The sequence below is a fragment of the Brachyhypopomus gauderio genome, chromosome 19 (genome assembly GCF_052324685.1).
Source record: "Brachyhypopomus gauderio isolate BG-103 chromosome 19, BGAUD_0.2, whole genome shotgun sequence".
In the NCBI taxonomy this organism is placed as follows: domain Eukaryota; kingdom Metazoa; phylum Chordata; class Actinopteri; order Gymnotiformes; family Hypopomidae; genus Brachyhypopomus; species Brachyhypopomus gauderio.
The window spans coordinates 6,534,719-6,561,715 of NC_135229.1; the positions used below are offsets into that span (position 1 = coordinate 6,534,719).

General features: G+C 43.5%; 1 protein-coding gene across 1 annotated transcript in view; it reads right to left on the reverse strand.

The window, feature by feature from the left end:
• ptprfb (protein tyrosine phosphatase receptor type Fb) overlaps window positions 1-26,997 on the reverse strand; it is a 127,443-nt gene that overhangs the window by 99,329 nt on the left and 1,117 nt on the right. The gene's annotated exons all lie outside the window — the stretch shown is intronic.

Below are 26,997 nucleotides of genomic sequence, written 5' to 3' on the forward strand. Positions count from 1 at the left end.
GCCCCAGAGAATACAAATGACTGTGCTCATAAATATAGGCCGTGCTATATGTGTGAGGTGTGTGGGTGTGTGTTTGTGTGCGCAGCAGGTCTCTACGGTCTTATAATCAGGTCTTGATAAACCCTACTCCTACAGACCTGCTGTGGGCTTTAGTAAGTCTCCGCGGGTCTCTCCGCGCTGACCCTGGGATTCCAACGTAAAAGACGTAAAACATCACAACGTGGGCAAAGAAGGAAATATCACCAAACCCTAAACTGCAGACGGCGGATAATTGGAAATCTGTCCACACATAGAGACCTGTGTGAACTGTATCCCAGACCATTTACATTTTAAAATCATGATATCATCTTTGTGTATGAGGAGCCTGCGTAAGTCAATACTCCTGTAGCTCCTCCCCCCCCCCAAAATGGTTACTGCGGTAACAAGCAAACGATGGCAGAAGTCTTGGGACCTGGTTGCTTTGGCGTTTTCTGACCAGTGATTTGTTGTCAGGACTACTGCATTTCACTTTGGGTTTAGACCGTTTCTTCTCCCAGGAGTGTCACTTTACGTCTGTTTTATGTGTGTGGTGTCAACAGCCCAGGGGCTGTGTGTATTCTGAAAACACACCCCCATTAGTATCGATGAGGGCAAACAGGAAAAATGTCCTGAGCGTCATGGTAACAGAAACTGACTCAGCAACACTGCAAAACGGATCCACCCGGACTGGGTTTTGCAGAAACGTCAAGCAATTGGCGCAGAACTGTGTCACAGCTGATGATCAGTGACTGCATTCCCACCTCGCAAGACAGCAGTGACCAACGGGGCGATGCCTTTTCTGTCCCACAAGCAACGGTGACCAATGGGATGGTGGCATGTCTGTCCCACAAACCAGAAGTGACCAATGGAGTGATGGCCTCTCTTTCCAATAAACCGGCAGCTTGGACTGAGAACGCAACAATACAGCAATACAGGACACATTAGGAAGTCTTATTTTAGCAATGGTTTAGCAAAGCTCTGTCAGACCTGTAGCAGCCATGTCTACGGCAAACTTTTTTAAAGACTTGGGCAGTCAAACTTCCTGCTTTGGGCAGAGCAGGGAGTGGAATAATCTCTGAGATGAGAGAGCAACTGTAGCAGTCAGCATGATCACGGTTTCAAAATAAAAAATAAAAAGTGTTTACAAAGAACCTGTTGTCTAGCGAAAGAAGCCCACAAAGCAACTTGTAGGCTAGTGGAGGGTTTTCTTTTTTGGATGGTTGCCTAGCGAAGGTGTCTGCTCAAAGAAAAGCATTAGTATTCTCCTCAGAGCGTGTGCGAGCGCCTGGCAACACAGCGTGAAAAACTCACGGTGGGATATGCGTGAGGACGAGCGTGCGCTGACCTCTGACCTCAACGACTGGTAACAGATGAGACAACATTGGGAAATGGCTGTAAAACGGGAATGAAAGGTTTGAGATAAAAAAAAATGTGCAGAATGACTTTTAGAAAGGGTAAAAACTACTTAAAAACTCTGGCTCTGAGTATTAGATTAGAACAGTGAATACTGTATTATACACTGCTATTTCTTCAAAGCAGTCAGTGTAGAGTCTGAAACAAACATGGCCATTGTGTTTACCAAAGCCAGAGATGCACTTTGGTGAGAGATTTTGGGCACTCTGTACAGAAAAAGACAACAACTGCAAATCTGCAGTCTGAAGGTCTGACACCAACATTTTTAGTGCTGAGAATTACTAAACGGCATTGTATCTTGACGTGGGAGAGAGTCCATCAAATTAAAAAAACCGTGACAAGTTACTTTCATGCTATGAAATCTCAAATTATATATAAACCAGGTCTACATAAGAGTATGTTCACATTAAAATGGAGAGAGGCAGCCAAGGGAACCGTGAGGACATCAAGCTGTTTAACACAGCAGGCCCTTCCTGGCTGGGGGTCCATTGGTGCTTCTGACTGACGGCGTACACCTTTCAGGAACAACACAACTGAGAGAGGGAATAAACAAACAAACAAATTCAGATCCCGCACCAAGATCGTCTCGTTGTCGTGCGTCAGGGGTCTGTGTGTCCTGCTCCCCGCCGCTGAGCAAAGCAGACCCACTCTCTAATGACTTCCTTAAAGCTGCATTCTAATTAAGAGCACACAAAAGCTACATTTAAACAACAACAAAATAACACAACAACAAAAACACCTCAAAACCCATCCTGCATAAACAAAACAAAAAAATCAACAGCCGAAATGGCATATTTCATAAAAAATATACACGTTTTTGCCGTCTGAGAGAAGGAATACTATATTTTTTTAACCACAGGTTAAAGGATTTGTTTTTCCCAGTGGAGGATTTAAAGTCGAGAGTCACCGTGTTGAAGAGGACATGCGTGAAGCAGTTCCATACTCTTAACGGGTGACATGAAAACAGAGAAACATGACACTTGGCAACCAGGGGACATTGTTGTGGCTTGACAAGGTGGACAGAAAAAACACACGTCACATAATGAAACACACGTGACGTAAGACAATGGTGCAACAACTTAGAATAAGATTACTGGTATACGAGGAATGCAAACATATTGGGGTGGCACAAAAGAACCCAGACCCGCCCAACCCCTATTTTACACTTACACCCACGTACACACACACACACACACACACACACACACACTGCCTAATGAGTGAGTAATCCATCATGGGAGATATTTGCCAGTGCCGGCGTTTTAACAAAGCCTTGACAGATGGGAGAAGATAAGAGCTTGTGTGTGTGTGTGTGTGTGTGTGTGTGTGTGTGTGTGTGTGTGTGTGTGTGTGTGTGTGTGTGTGTGTGTGTGTGTGTGTCTGTGAACACAGCTCTTTTAGGCAGGGCAACAGCGTGCATGCTTGCGTACACACAAACGCACAATAATTGTGAGACTTTAGTTATACGTCTTCGTTATACAAAATAATTTAAAAGGAGCATTGCAATTGAAGCAAAACACCTCTCTGGGTTTTACCTTACATGTCCTAACACACCTCCTCCTTCTCAAAACACTGGGCTCATTGTCTTTAATGATGGCGTGACGTTATCCAGCTAGTAGCTGGATATTAAAAGGCATTTTGAATAAGTGAAAACCAGCATGCATTTTCCGTTCCCAGTGTGAACTTTTTCTGACTAAAACAGGATATTTTGGCAGGTGGCAGGATGTAAGAATTTTAAAGGCCAAGTTCTCTCCTTTAAAAAAGTAGTTTCACTGCTACATCCATTGATGTCTCTCATTATGAAATATTCATCGTAGAATCACCAAAAATACAAAAATACTATAGCTAGTTATTCATATTGTCATTCACTGGTTACCATTCGAATCAGCTGACAATACATCAAACTAGGGCTGGGTATCGATTCAAATTCCAAGAATCGATCTGATTCCGATTCTGAAGATTAAGAATCGATTTATTTCGATTTAATCGATTCGATCCCATTCGATCCAATTCGGGGTTTAGTGTTATTAAAAATGTATTTGAGCTGTTTCCTGACTATGTACAGAAGCAACATGTTAATACTAGTATTATATCGATATTAATCAGCAAATAGTTACTGGTAGTTGGTAGTTACTGATGGCTGGAAGACTGGTGAAAAGGGTCATCATAAATCTACCTTCAAGAAAGGTAATAAACAGGACAATAAACAGAGGACATCTTTGAGGTGTCTATGTCTGCAACAGTAGTGTCCTACTGGGACACTAACCAGTGCATTATTATTATGATGATTGAAATAATTAAGAATTCACCCAAAAGCTGTTGCTACCAAATGAATTTTTATTTTAAAAGTGCTCACACTTAATAAACTGAAAGTATAAAATGTAAACGTGTATTTTTCTTTAAAGTGTGAATATAAGAACAGAACTGTCATGTTACATGTTACATGTGTCACATACACATATTAATAATATAACTAGAGTAGCGTTCTTTCACTTGCGCAACATTGCCAAAATTAGAAACATATTAAATATTAGTGATGCAGAAAAACTAATCCATGCATTCATATCCTCTCGTTTAGATTATTGCAACAGTCTCCTAGCTGGATGTTCTGGTAAATCGATAAACAAACTCCAGCTGGTTCAGAACGCAGCAGCACGAGTTTTAACAAAAACTAAAAAGTTTGATCACATTAGTCCCGTACTATCGTCATTACATTGGCTGCCAATTAGATTCCGTATTGACTATAAAATACTTTTATTAACATATAAAACGCTGCATGGCTTAGCTCCAGACTATCTTAGTGAACTTATTGAACAATATAACCCAGCGCGTTCACTTCGCTCTCAGGACGCAGGGTTATTAACTGTTCCTAGGATCAAAAAGATCACAGCAGGTGGAAGAGCCATTTCTTTTAAAGCTCCACAATTGTGGAATAATCTCCCTGCCTCTATTCGGGACTCAGACACAGTCTCATTGTTTAAAACTCGATTAAAGACTCATCTGTTTAGTTTGGCCTTTGATTAATCTGTTACATAGTTACTACATCTCGTATCTTTTCTCCGAGGTTCACCTGGAGAGTAACATTGCAGTCGGAGCCTACAATACCAGCATCGCTGCTCCGACATGGAATGAAAGCCTGGCGTTTATCAACAGACATTTACAGTGACAATATCAAAACCCAGAACTTTCATTTTTACCTTTACTTAGTCTGATTGTGTGATTTGTGTGTGATTTGTGTATTTGTCTGTATTTTGTGTAATTTGTGTGTTAACGGGCCGCCCAATGGAGGATGGGTTCCCTTTTGAGTCTTGGTTCTCCCGAGGTTTCTTCCTAATCCCCACCATCATAGGGAGTTTTTCCTCGCCACTGTCGCCTTTGGCTTGCTCATTAGGGTTCTGGACCCATAGTATTGTTAACCTTTTAAATCCTGTAAAGCGCTTTGTGACAACATGTGTTGTGAAAAGCGCTATACAAATAAACTTTGATTTGATTTGATGTTACGGTCCCCGACCCCTCCCTTTTGGGCGTGTGTTAACGTTGTCTGCGTCTACTCGTCTGCATCTGTAGATCTCCGTGGGTGCGGGTGCATCTTGTGATAGTCCGTCTCACCTGTTGCTCGTCTCGTCACGTGGGGTTTTGTTTGTGAACATTCTTCTGGACGCGTAGCGTCCTGTGCTCATCGTTGTTTGAGTCACACACGTTCTATGTAAACGTGTTTTATGTGCGCTGTCTGCGCTTCGGTAAATGTAATAAACGTAACGATTTCGAAAGTGCAAAGGATTCTGTCTCGTCCATCGCATTGCGCCCAACGTTACAAGAACATTTTAAACTTTTTTAAACTGTAAAAACACTGGGTAAACTGTCAGTGACATGGATTAACTGTAAATAGTCACTGACACTGGATAAACTGTCCTTCTGCTTTTAGATTTCCGATTTGACTATCGTCGTTACCGTCACTGTCCGATGCCATGTTGTTTTACAGTTAGTTAGACCGAGCATGCCTGCGTGAATTCAGTGACGAGGCGGGGGTAAAAGTTCACAAAAAAAAAAAATCGATCTTTGGACGTACGAATCGATTATCAGATCATCATATGCGAATCGATTCTGAATCAGAAAATCGATTTTTTCAACACAGGCCTACATCAAACTACCGATAGGGTCAGTAGTCACGTTGCCTTTCCCAGGAGACTGCGTCACTCAGAGGACCAAGACCAAGCCTGCATCTGTGATGGTTATCTGTTCATTTCTTCATACCATACGAGAACCAAACCTGTGTGAATCAGAGATTGATGTGCGTACCATAACATAAAACCAGATCAACAACCAGCAGAAGCAGGGTGAACTATTCGTTTTTTTGTTTTTTTTTATGGGGTGGGGTGATGGGTTATAATTTTCTCAGAGTAGAGTATTATTAACAGCTGTTTTCACCAGTAGCAGGGTTAGCTGTACACCTTTAAGAATGCTGTTGTTATCTGAGGCAGCCAGCTGTCTTGTAAATGTACAGAAAGGGGAACTGCTGAACAGGAGAGTTGGACGAGGTCCACGCCGACGGAGCGGATTCTGGCTCTGGGACGCTTAGTCACAATGAGCGTTTCAATCAAAAATAACTTCTGAACCGACACCGCTACTCATTCTGGATTAGACATCATGGAAAGACGGCCGGTTTTCCAGACGCAGACTATGCTGGGCCTTGGACCGAACTGACTGGTCAATAGTGAACCTCCATCGAGAAACACTGCCCTTCAAGGGCTTGGCTTGGTCTGGGCTGGAAGAGCACACTGCTGATAATCAACCCCCCCCATCCCCGGCATCCCCCCAGCCTGAAACAGGGATCCAAATGGTGTTGAAGAGTAGAGAGGGGCCATTCTTCCCATGCAGACGGGGATTAGCGTGGCCACATTTTTTCGGGCCTCACTCCCATGCTCAAACACGCCGGGGCTCACTCACCCTGACGGGCCGCGACAGATGGGTGGAAATAGCGAGGAGGGCTAGCGCGCCCCCGGGCAACATTAGGCCGCACCAAAAAAAAAAAAAACGCCGGACGGTGCGGGCGGTTCGCCACTCTGCCCTGGGTGGTGCCCCCCTACGTGGATGAGAGGTGAGTGGACGTCCTCACCCGGCGGCACGGCTCATCCTGCCGCACGGCCAATATCCACCTCCACCTCCGCCCTCCGCCCCGTGTGAGCCGACGCCGAGGAGGCTTCCCGCCGGGAAAACATTCTGATCGACTGCTTTGGGGGTCTAGAGTAGCGTTACTTTGATTTCTGAGAACCAATCACAGAGTCTCCCTGTCTCGCACCATTTCAGAGTGCAAAGGTCACGGTGACCACAATTTAATGAGTGAACCAACCGCGGCTGTTAACAGTGTGACCTCAATTACATGACATCTCGTAACATGAACTGTTAAAATCCAAGCAGGCCTAAGTTTTGGTGGGTTAATGTATCAACCATTTTGATATTTTGTAACAGCTGAGATATTCCAATTAGCAGATGAAAACACGATCCATTCACTTAAAATTGAGGAGGATGACAAATGCAAAGAGTTTAAGTATCTATCTAGGTGTGCTGATAAGCTGAATAAGTATATTTTGAGATTTGAGGGTGAAATAGACACCTAGAAATTCTCAGACTAGAGACTGGCATTTGAAACTATGATTTATTATTTTACTTAATCAGGACTTTTTCATAGAATTTTGGAATACGAGAGCAAAATGGCCACCTGATTCAAGGGTACCGCATTGTACTTCCTGTAGGTCACATAGCTTGTACAAGTTACAGCTGACAACATTAAACATGTTGAATTTTGAAAACAAATTTTTGGAGCACTTTTCCAAAGGAAGATGCATTTTTCCAGTCATAACAAATGAGCCATTTCATTTTTCTTTGGCTTACAGTTGCCATGAGAAACAGCTGTGATAAAAATAACAATTTCACAGAACCATGTCAAATTTTTGTGAGTGGCTGCTGATTAGGGATGCAAATGATTAATCGACTTTCGATTAATTGTCGATTAAGACGTTACTCGATCAAAATGTATTAATCACGATTAATCATTAGAGAGCGCTCCTGTATTAACTTGAACAGAGCGTAAGAACGAGAGGTGAACACGTGTCACGAAAGACCAGAGTGGAAAACAAAATGAAGCGGGCGAAAAGACGTGCGGTGTGGGACCATTTTGAAGCGTGTTCGGGAAACGAGGCAGAAACTGCGTAATCCAGAAAATCCCAAGGAGGGAAACTTTATTTTCCACGCAACTCAAAAAATAGCACTGTTCTCTTCCCCTCCCCTGGCGCGCGCAGGCGCCGCTCTCCCAGAGTCACTTAAAGGGCCAAGTGCCTGTCTGTTAGGGAACTCGCTGCGAGGAGTAGTAGTCGCTACAATTTCAACATTGTCAATTATCATTTGAACACCATGCATGCAGCTGTCCTGCATATCACCAGTGCACCTGGTCAACCTAAAATCACAGCTACACTGGGAAGGCGAGCGTTTTCGAAGCTCGCTACAAAAAAATACGAGTGAGCTAAAAACAAAGATATCTACTGCTACTACTGTAGCCCTTACAACAGATTGTTGGACGGCTCTAACAACAGAAAGTTACATTACTGTGACGTGCCACTACACTGACGAGAACTGGCAGCTAAAATCTGCAGTGCTGATTACGACGAACATGTCGGATAGACACACCGCTGACAGTTTAACTGACAAGCTCAATGATGTTGTGGAAACTTGGGCACTCTCCGGTCGCGTTACAGCATGTGTTCACTACAAAGCTAGAAACATTGTCCAAACATGGGCTCAATAATATTCTGTTTGGCTCTCTATTTAATTTCTTCTTTTTTAAAACATTTTTTTTTAATGTCTAATGTTTCAAATTGAACTGAGCCAGTCCTTCATTTATTCCTTTTTTAAAATGAAAGAATGTATTTTGTTATACCATAAAAATTTTCTCATGCATAATTACTTGAGCAATATATAATATAATACAATATAATTATCATAATATAATATATACTTTTTGAACAAAGTGTTTTAACTACACTGCTCAAAAAATAAAGGGAACACTTAAACAACACAATGTAACTCCAAGTCATCCACACTTCGTGTTCAGATAAGAAGCAACACTGATTGTGAATCAATTTCAACTGCTCTTGTGCAAATGGAACAGACAACAGGTAGAAATGAGAGATTTTCAACTGATTTCAAAGATTTTTATTAATTGAGATCTAGGATGTGTTATTTTAGTGTTCCCTTAATTTTTTTGAGCAGTATATTTAGCTGATATTTTTAAAAGCCCTATTGAAACACTGAAATTCAGGTGGAAAAACCCCGCTTATCGATTAATCGAAAGTCGATCGATAAGATCAGTCAACTAACGATTAATGAATTAATCGATAATTTGCATCCCTACTGCTGATGTAATGAGAAACTGCATTTAATTAGTGCTTTCTGGAAGCGACAGTACTTCCAAGGTCTCTTGGCCAGAAGCCGTCGCAGGATCCGAGCAGCGTGGTTTTGCCGCGAATCTTGGCAAAAAAAAGATATCGAGGGCTGACTCGCTGGATATCGAGTATTTCCCATCTGGTCTTCAACTGGACAATGGTTACATTCATGTGGTAAAAAAGACTGGGAACTGGACCAGTGACTGATGGATGTGCATCAACGCAACGCTAACACACGCAACGCTAACACATCTCTCTGGTGAAGGAAGCACAGGGCTACTCCTGGCCCCATCTTCTTCTTCTTGGGTTTTCTTTGACCTTGACTCCACATGGAATTTCCTTCGTGCTAAGTCAGGCTAACCGGAAGGATGAGCGTGACTGGCTGAAGACTCAATGTGTGTTCCACTGGCTTTTTTGACCTTCGCTTTACAGTTATTTTAGTACAAAATTGCACATCGTTATTGTGTAATCGAACAAAACATGGGAGAAAGTGGCTGGCCATTAAGATAATGAAGTTTATTAAAAATTTATTAAAAATCAGCATTCTCAGTGTCCCTGGTGCTTCCATGGTAATGAATTCACTCCTGTGGTATATCTACTAGCACAGTCAAGAGTTATCAGAAGACTGGCCATTTGCCCTCTCTGCCAAATAAAATGTACAAGGTGGATGCGTGAGGGCTTTGTTTCTGTAAGACGTCCACCGTCAGTGACCCAGGGCTGCCTGCCACGGTGGTGCCCAGCGGGGGAACAAAACGCTCCACACCACCCGCTCTCCACGCGGCCCTCTTTCCAGCACGACAGCTGAACTTTGAACCAGCAGAAATTGTAGCTAACTCAGAATCAACAATCTCCTTTCTCAGACAGAGAGGGTCATGGAAGGAGATGGGGAGACGTACACACACACACATACACACACACCCCTTGACAGCCTTGCTCTTAGTTAACCAAACACTGAAGTGAAAACAGCTCACACCAAAATAATAACAAGGGCGAACATGGCATAAAAGGTTCTAGGGCAATTTAACACTTCTACAAGAAACCAGTATGGCTAGTCACAACATCCAATATTCCCATATGTGAGCATCTCAAAATGACTACAAATCTATACTGACCACCCTCCACATGGAAATGTCATTAGCTAACGGAATAAGAGTCTTCAACCAAGAACAGAAACGAGATGCAGCCTGAACTTCACATCCTCCTGGTCTGAGAACAGCTCCACCCTTGAAGGAGCTCGGAGGGGGGGTATGGGGTGGGGGTTGTTCGCAGCTCGCATTACATCGCACCTGGGGGTGGCTGGGAAATCCATCTCCCAGTGTCCGGTTCCCCAAGTGGCATGGGGAGAGGTGTTGGGGTTTGGTGGGGGTGGGTGTCATGGGGTTTGATACAAACGCTTCTCAAACTCTGCCTGGTGGGTTTCCTGTCTCAGCTCTCCTGGACAGCATTCGGTTGGTTGGGTGGGGGGGTGGGGGGCGTCTTGGGGTCTGTACTAGCACAGCACTCTTCTGGCTCAGCCATTACGCATGGTGAGGAAAGGCTGCTTCTCAACGGCCGTCTCTAGGGGTATTATTAATAGGATCTGACGCAACAGGACACACTCAGGGATGGGGAGTTACTTCGACGCGCGACAGGGTGCTTACCCTGAAACAAACTAATGAGAGCTGACAATCCTCGAGACAGTCCATATATCTAGATGAATAAACGACGACTCCCTCACAGACACACTCCCCCGCCCAGGATAGGATATTTAACTCAATTGCATGTGCATTTTCATTACTATAGGCCATTTTTCACTTAGGGGCAAACAGTCCTAAACTCAACACTAACATGAATTGCATCCTGGAAAGTTCGCGCCTGGGTCGAACCCTCCACCAGACGTATGCAAATAAATACACAAAGCAGCATCACTTAAGAGCCCCACTAAGACAACAAAAGCAAAGGCTATTACGAGCCAGAAGGATTTTCCTGAAACACGGCAGCAACAGTACTGCACTCTTTGCGGGTCCCATGGGGAATCATTCTCAGCTTTGGCCCATACGGCCCATGCCAAAGAAATAACAGATTTAGGGTCACTTTTCACCCTTCTCAGTAAAACATGCCAGCAACGAGGCGATGACGGAGGCGCGCTTGCAATTAGTGAGCCTTCTGGGCCCTTTTTTTTTGGTCTGTCCCCGTCTTTCAGTCCGCCCTCGTCTTTCAGATATGGCAAATGAGCCGACGTGCTTCTCAGCAGTGTATTGCTAGCTCATTCCCAGCATGCCACAGAGAACAGGGGTGTCTGAAGTATAAGTCCACAGTGCTAAACTGCAAAAAGTCCAATGGAGAGGGCAATGCACAGAACAGATCTGCTAGTCTAATCTTTATAAAGGATAACAAAACAGATCTGCTAGGCTAATCTTCAAGAAGGTTTGGGATCTGTTGCTCAAATGCTCAAATCGAAACATCTCAAAGAAAATGTAAATTGGTTATTGTAGTAGTCATTATTCAATACTTTCAGTTCACACACCCGAGTAGTCTACACCATGATGAATTTGTCCCTGGTAATGGCACAGTAACCGTCACAGTATTTAGTGCAGGTGCAGAACAACCAGGCAAATATTAATTTGTAAAGACCTTGTACATGTGCAAGGGTTCATATCACTGTCCACCGACACAATTTTTTATGCTCTGATGTCCATTAATTTTAAATTATTTGAAATGAAAAAAAATCTCCAAAGGTAAAGTTCCAAATGTCAGCTATGCTTGATGATATTTAGTTCTGGATGAACCACACAGGAATTACAGGCCTTAATTAACGGTACAATTTTATGTAATCTTGAACCAAAGAAAATAAAACTGTAATAAACAATAATTGGTTGCAAGTCACCTGAAGTATGTAACCCATTGTCTTGGCTATGCCCCACCATGGTACCATATGCTTGAGTGTACCCATAATACTTTGCTACAACTGGCATGTAGCAACTGGCATTGTTTTCAGTACCTGCTTGTTTTGGTTTGTTTTTTTCCCCAGGGTGTTGTCTTTAGAAAGCGCTATGTTGCCTGCTTTCTGGGGTCAGGTGATTGACTCGGCCAGTCAAGGACGTTTCGCCATTTGCTTGATGAGAAAATTTACGGTTCTTTCCTCGTAATTCATGATCACATCATTAACAGTAAAGAATCCATGCTACATTTCACAGACTTCCATGACCTCAAAAAGAACCTGCATGCACTTGATTACATGCAATTCCTTTATTCTCTCTCCATATCTTCCTCATAAAGCTGACCCAAAGGGATCTCATTCTCATCTATCCATACGTCTCTGGCCCAAAACTCAGCAGACATTTTCTGTAAATGAGAAAACAGGTCTATGGCTTTTTCTTATAGCTCTTCGGGGCTTTGAAATGGTTTTCACCTTGTGGTAAAGGCTTGAGATCAAATCTTATGGCACTGCTTCTGATTTTTTAGTTTTTCTTTAAGACCCAAATTAGTTTCCCTCCAGTGCTGTGGTCCACCGTGGCCTTCAAAGTTGTTTGCTATTGGTAAGTACACAGGTGCCTTCCTGTTTCTTCACAATCAACTAGGCCCGTTTAAAATGAAGAAAATTTGCTATGTGCAACACTACGACGATGATATGACTTGTGATAAATGAACAAATATTTAAATGTGCATATAAGCTATAGTGTTGCTATGTCTTTTTGCATTATACAAAACCCAAACATAAAGTACACAAACAAGAACAAAAGAAAGCCAACATAACATTCAGGAACAGTAAAAGGGGCTCATAAAGAGCAGACCAATCTGAGGGCATATAACAGCTAGTTATATCACGCTAGTAGTGGTCACATAAGAAAAATCGTTTTATTTTCACGCGCCGTGCATGTGAATTTTTTTGTATTCGTTGCATCTTTTCCGATGTGTTCATCGTTATGATGATTAAAATGCAACTTGTCTACAATCTACAATCGGTCTTTACTGAGACCATCATTTGTTAAGTTTAGACTGGTTGGAAATACTACATCCAGAATCAAATCGTCACCGGTTATCATCTGTGCTGTGCGTGTAATAATACAGTAACATGTAAACTGGCCAAGAAACCACTTGATGAGCCAACAATGCAATATTGTGAAGTCCAGAGCCAAAACAACAGCCAGATGGCAAACCGCTTGTGACTGAGCAACCTAAACACGACATGATTGAATAATATGGGCACCTTTAATTTAGAGGTGACAAAAGCAGGTCATCAAACAGCATCGTTCACACAAAGCACAGAGACCCTGCAAAAAAAAAAAAAAAAAACGCTGAAATTCAAAGGCAGGTTCTGGAGGAGCTCAGAATGCATCATGAGGCAAAGGGGTCAACTAGCTTCAGAATTAATGCAGCCCAGTGACTTCAGACACATTGCCTCTGCTGCCTGGAACGTGGCAGCTTGAGGAACAGGAACCAGCGAGCTTTTTATTCCAGCTCCGCCCTTGAGATGCAGACATCGGGGGAACGTCGAGACAAGTGCATGTGATGGATTACACCGTGGGCTAAAAAGACATACACGCAAGCGCTTAACATCGCGCTCGCGTGGAGAAGATCAAAGTTTGGCTGGAGGTCTTGGGAGCGCGAGCGGGCGACGCTGGCTCAAGCGATCAGAGCGAGGATCCGCCCCCGCGATCCGCCACTCACATGACACGGGCCCGTAGGGGTCCTTGGGAGGGAGGAGAGCTCTTCGGTTTCCGGCTCTAAATCAGGCTATGGTGTGTTTACGCTGACCCAGAAGGAAGCTGGTGTTGGTGCTCTTGCTTCAGTGACAAAATAAAAAGTGCTACATTGAGCATAATAAATAAGAAAAAAATAGAACTCGTGTGCTTGGTACCGAAAAATAAGGTGGAACGCAAACCTCAAAGAGTGGCGCGTGAGAGATAAGCAGCACCTTGACTATTTTTTTTCTGTTGACATGGTCTTAGTGCATGAGCTGAATACCTGCTGACTGATAGGTGCCGGGGCGAGCGGTGCCGGAGGACGGCGGATGAGCAGAGGAGGCCGTCCACCACGCCCCCCAGCTTCCTGCTAAGTCTCCCGTCTCTAAACTCGTTCCCCGTGCCCGGCCCGAAAGCGGCTCCCGTGGCTGATAAGGGACTCGGGAAGTGCTTAAACAGAGGACAGGGAGTGGTTAAATTAGCTTTTCGCACAATAAGAAAATAAAACAAAATGAAAGAGGAAGAGGAAGAAAGCACCAGGCGAAAAGGAAGCTGGTGGGCTGGGCTCACGCTCCCCAAAAGGCAGAAGCAGGCCGGTGCCGTCCATTACACTAAGGGACACTGACTGGGTGGTTTTAGCTCTCTAATAAAACCCTTGTCTACCTGGTAGGAATTGACAAGCAAGCAAACATCTTTGAGGCTTTTGTCTCCCTTGGTTAAAGGCATATTAAAATTGAGCAGCATGCCAGTTCTTCTATGGAAGATTTTTATTGCTTTCAGTGCAAACGTGTTCGATGAAATTGATGACTGTCTATGTTTATGAACATAAAATCCAAAACGATAGACTTGTAGTCAGAGTTAGCAGATACAGGCGATATCACCCACACACCAGGCCAGAGATTCGGTGTCAGTGTACTGTGCTACTGGAGCATGATATTGTTTTGTTTAACTGGACAGTAGAAGAATGACAGAATGACCATGAAAGGTGTCCTTCTACTGGCCAACACACACACACAAAAAAAAAAAAAAGGAAGAGAAATAATATATATATATATATATATATATACACACACACACACACACACACACACACACACACACACACACACACACACACATGCACGCCCCATAGAGAATGGGGTAAATGCAAAGGCTCACCACCTGCTTAAACATCTCACACAGACGCATGCCAGTGCCTCGTGTTTTGTTTTAAAACCACCAAGGGTCCAATGAGCTCCTCTGGTATAACACCACATAACCGCTTGGTAATCATGGTAATCATGGTTGCCTATGAAAGTACTTTTATAGGGCCTGCATCACTGTCTAAATGCCTGCTTTTCTCTTTCTAGACTTGCTCAATCCATCCGTCTAGACATTTGGCTGGGCCCAAACCAAAGCCCCACGCAGCAGTATCGCAGGGAGGAGTCGCTCTACGAGCGGCAAATGAAGACAAATCGGACTTGGGGAGAACCGCAAGCTTCGCACAGCTCCGACACTAATAATAGCAGCGTGTGATGCAGCCTTGTTGCCTTCTGTGACCCACCGTGTAAGCCCGCCTCCCACAGTCCACAGTGATTTGACTTTTTCTTGGGGAGGAGGGAGAGTAGAGGTTCTGTGAAGGCTTCTCCAGCTCAGGTGAAAACCACTTTAGGGGCAGTAAAGAGTAGGCTTCAGGATTTGTTTTGAAAACCCCCTTTGCCCGTTACAAATGCACTGCTCATGACAGAACAGCTGTTGTGTTCAGGGAAGTTAGAGGGGAAAGATGACCTGCGATGCCAAAAGGATTCTCTCAGACACAGGGGCCTGGTTCTTCTCGCTCAACTCTCCAAAGGAAACGTCACGAGGCTCCGTGCCTTTCGGGGGCCGTTTTTGTCTAGGTGAAAAGGGGAGGAGTGAAGTGTTGGGCCCTTTTCTCTCCATCTCATAAAGGTGATGGGTTCTCGTTAAGGCATCTTTGTCTACAGAAGCCTATTCAGGCCACTCTCTAGCCGGGACCAGACTTCCCACAACCCCATGGCATGGCCCCCCCTCGGCGGACACTGGGCGAGGGAGGGCCTTCTGTACTGCCAAGCATTCTGTCACACGGGGCACCTTTTACCAATTCCCTCAGCTATTTAAACGTCAGTTAGAGTGGGTTTTGCTTCGGGAAGCGACCACAGAATCGTTGAATTTTCTTTTCATCTTGAGCTAAAGGTTGTGGTGATGTAAAGGAATAACAAATGTAACTCCGAAAGACAGTCCAAAAAGGTCTGTGTGCGCAACTGGGTAAACAAAAGGAAACAAACAAAAAAACAAGTCCCTCATCCTTCAAAGCGAGCTCAATGAACAGTGCTAACGTGTCTTCTTCTTCGCCGTGGCCAAATTCTGCTGTGAGAACTAACCGCAGGCAGCATCCATGTGACACGCTGTGACGGGTGATTAATGACTTCTTTAATTCTGTTGGAATGAAAACAAACCCATCCAGTTCTTCACCACTCGAGAAAGTCCCATTACGTTTCCACTGTCTGGTTTCGGGCATTTTCAGGAACATGCAAGTTTTGGGAAGTTTTGACGTCACGCCGTAAAGATGGTTGCGAGGTGGAAGAGACTTTAAACTACCTAACAGTTCGAATGATGTCAACACTATGGATGCTTAGGTACACTAGGCCCACTGTTGTTTCATTTGCCACTGCTTGGTACACTGGAAACTGTAAATCAACCCACCGATTGCACAGCAAACATATCAGTATCATGTAAGTATAAACATCCATCATCTCACCATCAGAAACAACATGGGGAGGATGGTTTTGCTTATAAGAATTAATGAATAAAAGTACTTTCATTTGTAAGTTTTGATCTAATAGCAGACTTTTAAAACTGCCAAAACAGACTCAATAATGACTCAGATGACTTTTCCAGCATCAGAATGGTGACGAAGAGGACTGCATTATATTTACTGATTTCTTTGATACCCCAGCACAATTTTTTTCATACATTTACAGTAAAAAGTGCTGTATTTTAGAATGTCAGTACTGTATACTAAAATAGTGTAGCTAATGACGTGATTGGATAAACCTCGTGTTATGAAATTCATTCAAACCATGTTGCTTTTAAATGTAGATACATGTGTGCGTTTGTGTATGTACATGCACACGTGTACATGGTTGTTTTTGTTTGCTTGTTTAATAGGAAAGAAATAAAAAGAGGAGTTCCTGAGTGCTGGACTTAAGTTTTGGCTTTATCTTTGGGAGACATTCCTCCTTCTCATTCATCCAGGCCAAGGCTGCACACAACGCTCAATATTCCTGCTGCCCGATAAGCCCTTTCCCTTCAAGAGTTTCACTTCACAAGACATTAATTAAAATTCCAATTAATTTTTCAATTAGAATTATCTCACATCTCGTATTCACTGGACCATACTCCGTTGTTTATTTGTTTGTTCTCGTTTTTTTTCTGCCCGGGAACCTGAATGGACGTCCGTGCACTCACTTTGATCAAAAAACGCCCTAGTTTGCTGGCCGGGCGTAAACGAGTTGAAAAGCTTCATCAAAGAGAAGTGACAGATGACCAGGCTGCTGGTTACCTCTTCCTTGTTGTCACTGAAGCATACAGACATACGATAATCCAAAAAATGTACAACCGAGTCTGAAGTCAATTAAAGTTTTATGTGTACATTGGCAGGAAGCAGCTACAGAATATTTCTTTAATGGGTTAAGAACTGATAAATGGGCTGTGGAGGGGGAAAAAAAAGTTAATGCGGCAAACTACATGTTAGTTTTTCACACGTTGTGCATTGGTATAATTGGTATTGTTAATTCAAAAAAAGCACTGATGAGATGTTCCAAGACTCAGGGCCTGCTACATCATAATGACCAAAGGCAGCAAAAACAAGAAAAACAAACAAACAAAAAAAAAAAAACAGGAAAGAACAAGAAGAACAAAAAGTTCTTCAAGCAATTCTTCTGTTCAGTTCACACTGGCAAAAACTGGGGCTTGGGAGTAATCTTAAAATAGATATTTAGGAGTTCAAAACAATATGTGGGAGCGATGGCTTTGGAGGACAAGTTCTAGAAAGGATCGTGTTTAGAAGGCCTTTGCTTCAGGCCTCAGTACACCATGGAGCATCGTGATGGAGCTGCTTGGTCCTGATGTTTCTCAATGTTCTCTCACCTGTGGTGTGAGGGGTCAGAGACGTAAATGGGAATAGCAAGTGCAGCATGAAAAATTCATCCACACGTCGTTCACTTCGCATACTGCTGATGGTTAAGCAAAAACATGGATGACTGATTCCATTAAGCTAATCCCATAAGGTTCTTGCTGAAGGTTATTCTTGCTAAATAAAGCCCATAATGCAACATCAAGAAACTCTGCCTCGGACTTTGGTAGCGTAACTATTTGCACCAATTTTGCACAGGCTGTGCTGGTTACTTTTAGAAATATGAATACCTCAATGTATAGAAACCTCAAACAGATTTTGCAGCTAACTAAAGGAAATGTAAGGCCATGTTCCCCCACTGGTTTCGAGTGTGATATGAAACGTACCTATTTTTGAACCATCATTTTCTGGCCCCATAGGTAAAGCCAGCTTACTGGCAAAATCTACCCAGGTGATTGCATCACGAATATAATTGGTACAACACAGACTGCCACACCTTTGTACTACAGAGAAGGTGTCTGTGAAGATATGTAAAGCTGATCCGACAGCATGGTTCTGCAAAGCTACCGCGGCGCCAAAAATACACGCTCACGACATCAGCCTTTGAAATAATCCGTGTGAAAGAGTTTTAAGGACCATTTAAAAATTGGTATTCAAGTTTCAATAGGGTGTACGACGCACGGAATTGGGCTCGACTCCCAGCTGTGCCATGTGCCGCCCTCCGTACTTAATGCGTCTCGGCTCCATTTGTGGAAGCTTACTTTCTACTGTTCAACACACTCGATGGCAGAGAGCTGAACAAGGAAGGCTGGGTAAATGAGAGGGTGGACATTAAAGACAGACAGTGATTGGAGAACATACCGTAGCGGACAGGTAGCCAGGCATCCGTCCTGATAGAGGTTTCCAGGGGAGCATGGTGAAGATTGTACGTATTTGTCAGTGGTTCATTGAAGTCCCTTATACCGCAACGTTTAAAGTGTTGCTCAAAAATAACGATATGTAAGCGGACAACTTGCTATCGCTAATTTACTTAAACCTAGTGATAAATATTTAAATGATAAATATTTAATAGTTCTAATTAGTCAAATCTGAATCCTTTCGAGAGAGGCGGAGTGAGGCTGACATTTTCTGGAGGTACACAGCACAAGACGCCATCTCTCAATAACACCCTGTGCTTCCTCCTCTTTGTTGTTGGTTATCCACTCTATGCGAGCGCCAACCGAATACTGACTCACCGTTGCAAATAAGACGCGATGGAAAGTGCAGACAGAGCCGCGCCGGCCCATTTTAGCAGTGCCACTTTGACTTGTTTTGTTCTTCAGAGAACAAACAGGGTTTTACTTATTGAGCAAGCGTCCATCTTATCAATGAAGAACAGAGAAGGAGGGGAACACAAAAATGGCTACAGCATTGGCTGGACAGTGAGGAGACGAGGCAGACGCCTTTGGATTTTTTGGGGCCTCCGGACGACAGCCAGCACGAACGTCACAGCCGGCTCGAAGGAGAGGAAAGGAGTTAACTGGGAGGGACAGCCATAACTGGGACCCGCTCGCGGTGAGGAATAATGTGGCATTGTAGCATCGTGGGTGCACAAACAGATGCGAAATCAAACGATGATGCTTCTGTCAGAAGGGGAAAAAAAAGGATTGCTGATAAAAATGTGGTTGAGTTATTATCCAAGTCACAGTTATAGACAATCTAGCTAAACTAACACACAAACGATGGTACTGCTCATGTCCTTTATTGAACACACTGAGTAAACATTCACAGTGCAGGCTAGAAAAAGTAATTGAACCTCTGCAAGGGGAAAAAAAAAGTAAGTGAAGCTCTGGCAAAAGGTGTTTCAATTAAGGAGATTGGAAGTGTCGGTTTCATGAGTGCTTTGCCCATTAATTCAACACAGAGCCTGATTACTGATGAATCTGCTCTTTCCAAGAAAGACTGGTTAGTGTGAATCATTCCTCAATGCAAACAATTTTCAGAAGACCTCAAAGGATTTTTTTCGAAAATGTTCTATAGAGGCATGAAAGCTGAAAAAGGCTTCAAATGCATTGCTAAAGAGCTGGGTGTCCATCAACCCATGGTTACACAAATTCAGGACTGTTGCTACCCAACAATAAGCAATCCTGAAGGAAGAGAGAAAGAACCCAGTCCGCTTCACTGCTCCAGCACCTGGACACCTCGCAGTCATAGAGGGAACAACAAATTCGAAGGGTTACCAAAGCATTTGACATGAGGATATAACGGTAGACACACTGGGTGATGGGTGCAACAAGCCAATGACCCAAAGCACGCATGTAAATCAACTAAAGAATAGTTGTGTGGGATGGCCATGTTAGGTTCCTGACCTTAACTCTTTGGCATGACCTGAAGAGGGCTGTGCACACAAGGAATCCCAGAAATACTTATAAACTGGAGCACGTTTGCAGGGGAGGAACATTTCAAAATTCCTCCTGAATCTTGTGCAACTCTTGTTTGCGGCTACAGGTGAATGCTGGTCGAGGGATTTAGGGTTTATTACATTCCAAAGTTCACATATTTTTCAAAGCCTTTTACGAGTACACTTACTCAGTGTGCTGCATAAAATATACAAAGTATAATCGTGTGTGTGCATTTAGTGTAGTTAGATTGTGCTTGTCTGTGACTTAGATAATGGTCACACCGCATTTTATTAGCATTCAACGCAGAGGTCCAGGTAAAGCCAAAGGGTTTACTTACTGCAAGTGTAGGCCAAATGAACTAAAGAGCAAGAGATACAAGATTTATTTTTAAATATTCTTTCTAGAAAAGTGTCATAATGTCTCCAGACCTATTTGTCATGGATGATACCGACTGGACAATTTACCTGATTAATAACCCTGGCTCATAAATCTTAGCTTTTTAGAACTCAGCTTTTATCGACAGGTAACCTCACTGTAAACACCAAATGATTACCATGCTGGTGAACATTCAATGTTCCCTTTCTTTTTTTTTTTTTTTTTTGGAAATGTAAGGCTGGTTTTGCTACTACTGAATGGACAGCAGGGGATTTTTGCCACATCAACGTGTGGTATGTTCTCCAAGCATGGTATCTGAGTGGAAAGATTCTGACCAACAAGTTATACCCTGTTCATAAACCTCATAAGCAACTGTTATTGTCCCAATGGGAAAACTTAAATTTTATGAGTAATTAATTGCCAAGAAAATGGAAAAAAGCTGAGCTTTACGCTCATTTTCAGACTCCAAAATGAACTCATAAAAGAGGTTGAAAGGATAATCTTGTGGGAACGCTAGATTCTCACATAATTGCATCTTAGCCAAATGAGAGACAGAGAAGAGTGCTATTGCTCTGAATTCACCAGTGAGAACATTGCATTAAGTTTTCTGAAGATTGTTCCAGCGGTGTGCCAGCAACCCTTTGTCTGCATGTTGTAAAAAGTTAACAAGATATTAATGTTGCCAGTGCTGTCCCTAAGAAACGGTTGACACACCACTTCTTTTGTGATCTACAGTACTCATGGTTAGAAAAAATTCTACTCATAACCACTTCCTCATATCCAGCTCTTCTTGGCTTGAATTTACCAGTTCAAAAGTTGCTTTTCTGTAATTAAACCTTAACGTGAGCATTTCAGGTATTCCTGTGTTCTTACAGAATTAAAAAAACTTCTGCAAAACGTCTTTAACATCTGCAAGTTACAAAGCCTTAACAGCAGGTGAGATCCTGATGTTAACAAGATCCTGACATTAATCTCCGACATCAATCTATATATCTGCATATTTCTAGCCCAAGCACAAGGCTGGAAGCTTTAAGGCTGTAAAAAATTGACAATCACTAGAGGCGCACATAGTCGACTTTAAAGTAAGTGAAAAAAGGAATATAAAAATTACCATAGCAATTACAACTGAATAAAAAACACTCTAATCTCTTGTACAGCATCCAACAGGAGCACCATCTGGCGCGCCTGGAGTCAGGTCTTCAAATCTCGCCTGGCTGAAATCCTGCCCATCGCATTTCTGAGGCGTCCTTCAACAAAGCCCCTTTGTTGTGCTGTTGTAGCGTGGCCTGGGGAGGAGGGGTGAGGGTGGATAACCTCTGTGTGGAGCCTGGGTAGTCGGTGCCTCCTCTGTATGGCAGGAGAGCCCCTATACCCCTTCCACCATGTCATGGCCCGGGGTCCTGGTGGGTCCTGGTGGCTCCTGACACCGCAGCAGGGCAGGCCGAGTGCAGGCCGAGTTCTTGCACCTCTGCTTCCCCCATCGCCACTTCCCCATCTGATGGCACCGATTTGGCTTTGTGCTGCGGGCCGCTGCCCAGAATGTGCCACCGTTCCCTCCGTCTGCCAACAATAACGCCAGTGGAAGGAAGGAGAAAAGAAAAGAAAAGAAAAGAAAAGAAAGTGTGCGGCCTTCAGCAGCCTCTTAAGTGCAAGGCGACGCCGTCAGAGCTCGGCCACCTTTAAAGGCTTTTCTGTTAGTGGCCCACATGGGAAGATCTCTTTTCTCCGCGCTGCACCGATCGGAATGCACTGGGAATGCCGTGCCAGGCTGCGGAGCGGAGATTCTCCGTGACGGTTGGTGCGGGGTGTTTGCAGGCCGGGGCATCGCAGAGTGAACTCACGCAGGGCACATCAATTATGATTCTGGTTGCATGTGACCGCCAGAGACCTTTGAATTCTAAACTGGAACGTGATCAAGTCCAATTACTGGACCAGCTCCCCCTTTTCTTTTTCACTACCCATCCCAGTTCCCAAAGACTCACTTTTACACACCATTTACAATCCACTGATGTAGTTGCAACAGATTGGAAAATACAGCAGCATACAGTGGTGGAGGTGAGTGTAGGTGACTTTAATCACCCATTGACTCTGGCAAAAGTATTTTTAAACACTGCTATGCAAGCGCCGGTGAAGATGTGAGAACATTTAACTTGCTGGTAGCAAGAGTTCAGTTCTGCTTTACTGTAACTTCCAAATGCCATTTTGCAGTGCATGAATTGAGCTCTATACATAAAAATGTTCATTTTTTATCCCATTACTGTTACTTAGACATGTGCTTTATGAATGACATTGCTTAGAGGCAGAAAACCATCTTTGTAAGACATTATAACAATGTTAGGATACATAATGGCTACCAGACATAAGCCTCCTTGGCGCTCATCCTGGTCTCGTCATGGTCTCATCCTGGTCTCAGGGGGCTCTTCCTCCAAGATCTCGGACGTGCAGAGCACGTTCAGCTGCTCTACCTCCACACGGGGCATCACCACAGGTGTAAAGTGTGTGAAATAAGGTGATGTATATGTGCATGCCAAATCAAGATCAGCTAACCACCTTCATTGAAAAATAAGGAAATTTATCATAAGTCACATCACCATATATCATTTAAAAGACCAGAAAAAAATTATTTACATGTTTTGAAAATGACAATATCGACATTTGGAAGCATCCTGACTTCCCTGATATTAACCCTTTATACTCCATGGACCTGCCAGGTGTTGCCAATTCACATTCCTCATTTTTGTAATTATACTGGTTTCACTGGTTTCCACTACCATTACTGAACAAGACATGTGATGATGAATAACTAAACAATATGCCTGGAGTTTAGGCAAAAATAGCAAGGTTGGCTTCATATGACCGTTACACCATGGTTCAATTCGGACAAATCAGCTCGCCCTGTCAGGCTGAGAGCTCGACGGTGGCATGGAGGAGAAAAATGAAGAGGCTCCCAGAGAAAACGTCCAGAGCTCCGGTTGTGAGGCTGCTACGGTGTGACGAATGTGGCACGTCTTAGTGAGCAAAAAGACAAAAGCCATCGTCCCTCACACATGGAATGATTTCTCAGACAGTGTGGTGGCATAAAGTTTGTCTGTTCTGTCCTACTGTTTTTTTATAAATACATTAACAGATTTAGTTTAGTTTAATTTGTGCTCCACAATAAATAAATATTCAAGTTGTTATTCAAATCCATACACACAGACGCTAGTTAATTTTTTGGCTCCAGACGCAACATATCACTCTGAATGTTAATCTGTAAATATACCTTATGGCCCTTGAAGCAGTGTAAATAAGAGCCAATCGTAAGTTAGTGTGCGTTCTGAGGTCTCCTCCCCCATCTTTAGGAGTGATGGCTCCCAAACTCAGTCGCATGCCAATATGCCAAGAGATTGGTTCGTTTTACTGGATTACCGAGGATAAGCACTGACAGAGAGAAATAGCAAAACAGACTGTCAATGTTGACAGTGGAGTTCGTTGTTGTGTTTTGGGGGAGGAGGGGTTACAGTCCTTATGGGTAAGGGAGGAATAAACAGACGTGATGAGGCTTTGTGTCTGACACCCTAACCTGAAGTCAAAACTTAAGAGTCAATGAAGCTTTCTACTAGTGACAATTTCATGCAAAACAACTCCAAAGAACTGTATTGGCGTACTTTTTTGTATATGAAAGGCACGCCCTGTTCATAGCCTGGACATACCATGGCTCTCTGACTGCAATGTGGACTGGCTTTTGGCAATGACATTTCTTCTCCTCAGTGGATGCTAGAAAACTCAAACTGGAAGACTTAAACATCTTCAGCTCTCCTTGAATCACTTGGAAATCTAATCCAGCTGGTTTGGTCTCATTGATCTTGTGTGTTTTGGAGATACTTAACAATTTGTAAATTAATGTAATTAAACAATATGTAAATGAATCCCTGCAAACCAAACATATGAAAATTTAATGTGTTCCTCATTACACTACATGCTGGAAGCAAAGTAATCAATTATGGGCTTTTTGAACACAAACAAAATTGGTTGTAGGTATTATGCTCCAGTTAGCCTGTGTTCACCTTAGAACTGATTTACCTGCTTGGAACAGTTTATGACAGCATATATGACAGGAAAATGGAAAGTTACAAAGAACCCCCCCCCCCCCCCCCCCCCCCCCCCCCCCCAAAACAAAAAACGACCGGCAACTGACAGTGGAGCTGACAGGAAACAAAGATATAAAAGATTTAATGACAGTTGCACTACTTAAACTAAACTCACAATGACAGAACTCAACTGTAGAGGCTGGCACCCACCCATGACTCTTTATCATCCACCTCTACTCCAACCAACAAATCAGGAACACCCCCCCCCTCCCCCCACACACACACACACACACACACACCCCAGCAGAAGCACTACGCGCACCAGTGCGGATCACTGCACACAGGGGGGAGCTTCCGAGCAGCCCCGGCTGCCGGCAAGCACTCTGTGCCATTTTGCTGGTCCACGTCTGTTTCCACTTCCCGATAAAAGAGGACCCCTCGTAAAGCTCGGGCATAAATGGTTTATAATGCCACCACTGCACCCGCTAATGGGAAGCCTGTTTGCAATCAGCAGTCAAATTACAACTGCATTAGCCGTAGCATGTTTTGCGCTGCGTTGTCCTGCTTGGCCGCCGCCCCCACTGCGGTGGGCCGGCAGGGACTCGGCGTATCGCCCGTCTGTGGTGATGGATCAGAGCTGAAATGAAGGCGGGGCCTGCGTGAGTTCTGCTTAATCTTGGCAGGGAAGGCAGCCAGAAAAACGCTTTTTTTTTTTTCTCTCTTTTCCAGAGGGCGCGCAGACCCTTACAGCCTCCCAGCATGTGTGTGTGGCACGCCTGAGACCGCAGTGTGCCACAGAGGCACCCAAAAAGCAGTCTGGGCCCGAATGTAAAAATAAGAGAGCTGTGCGTTCCCCCTGCCAGAACCAGACACGACGACCAGACGCCCGGGAGCGCCTGACCTCCCAGATAAGGCCTATAAATGTTGATACCCAACACCGCAACCAGTGCGCTATAAAAGTAAAATCTCTCATTAGAGCCTAGGCCCTGAAATTACCCAAACTCGGCCCATATGGAAGACAGAAGACAGCGTCAGCAGGGGAAGGTTTGTACCAAGTGGCTTTTCAGCATGTGGCAACAGAGGGCTGGGGCACTGCAAAAGTGCCAATTAGTTCTCGCTGCCAGAGACGGCCAGGAAGGAGGGTGGCTGGGAGAGATAGCTAGCCACATGCACACGTATAAACACACACACACACACACACACACACACACACACACACAGAGCAAATATCGATCTAAGGACCAGGTAAAACATGAAGATACTCACCTAGATCAATTATAAGAGCAAAACAATTAGCAGATGACCCCAAGCCAAAGTCCTGGTGGGAAGCCAACACGAGACGCTACTATTATAATGTGTGCCATAATAACATGGTTATATTAAGATTCTTGCCCAAGAGTGCTATTCCTGTGCTACATTATACTGCACATATATAAAGCAATCATTTTATATGCATCCTACAAATAAATTATGATAAACGGAAAGATACTGAGACTAATTAATATTAACGCACGAGCAGATGAAAAATAAGTCAATTACAACAAAACGCTCGAAGCTGTCAAGGAAGCAAAGCAACTTGGGGAAATATAGAGAAAGAAAACAAACGAATTGTGTCTGTGTGCATAAAAACACCCCAGTTTATTACCTTGTTATCTACGTCAAATCTTCACTTCAGCCTATAATAACTTCTACAATTACAGTCTGAGAAAGTATGGATTAAACGCATGCCACTATTTATCAGATTGACCGTGGAACGAACAGGTAATTCATCTGGTTTCTGATCTGAACATGCGCAGCAATATCTGTGTTTGGCTGCTTCATTAATAATCCCACGTCGGATTATATTCCCTGTAGTACACATGGACATAACACGCACCCTTACATGAAATCAAATGTTCGCAAGCAACGGATTAAGAAACAAAGCCAGATCTCCCCGTCCGTCCTATAGATCATATATCTACCGTTTTCTTTGCATGAAACACCCATGTGACATCAATATTAAAACCACACACACACATTTTTGGTACTTGTGTTCCTGGGGGGGGGGGGGGGGGGGGGGAGAAAAAAACAAAACAAAAACTCTCTTGCTCAAGAGTTACGGTCAGTTATATTTTTATAACATTAAAAACACGTTTCTATGTCATCCAGGTTCGGCCAAGAGTGCATTTTAATTGCGTGTCATAAAACTATGTGCGGTTATGTGGTACCAGCTATAATGCACGACTGACACACTCCCGTATCAAACTGTGGTTTGATCAATGCTGCTGCACAAATGCTCAATATGCCCAGATTAACCCTGTACGTCGTGCTCATTTCTAGGTAGGTGCAAGAATGAAATCGTATTGCAGTGCCTCCTACATGTTGATCGGGAATAATAACCCTATAAAACTCCTTTTATGTTAAATGCTATATATGTAACTTATGCAATGGTTTCGAATAGAACAGATGCACTTGTCTAGTGGCTCAGACAGCAGATGATTTTATTTGTGTGATCTAACCCAC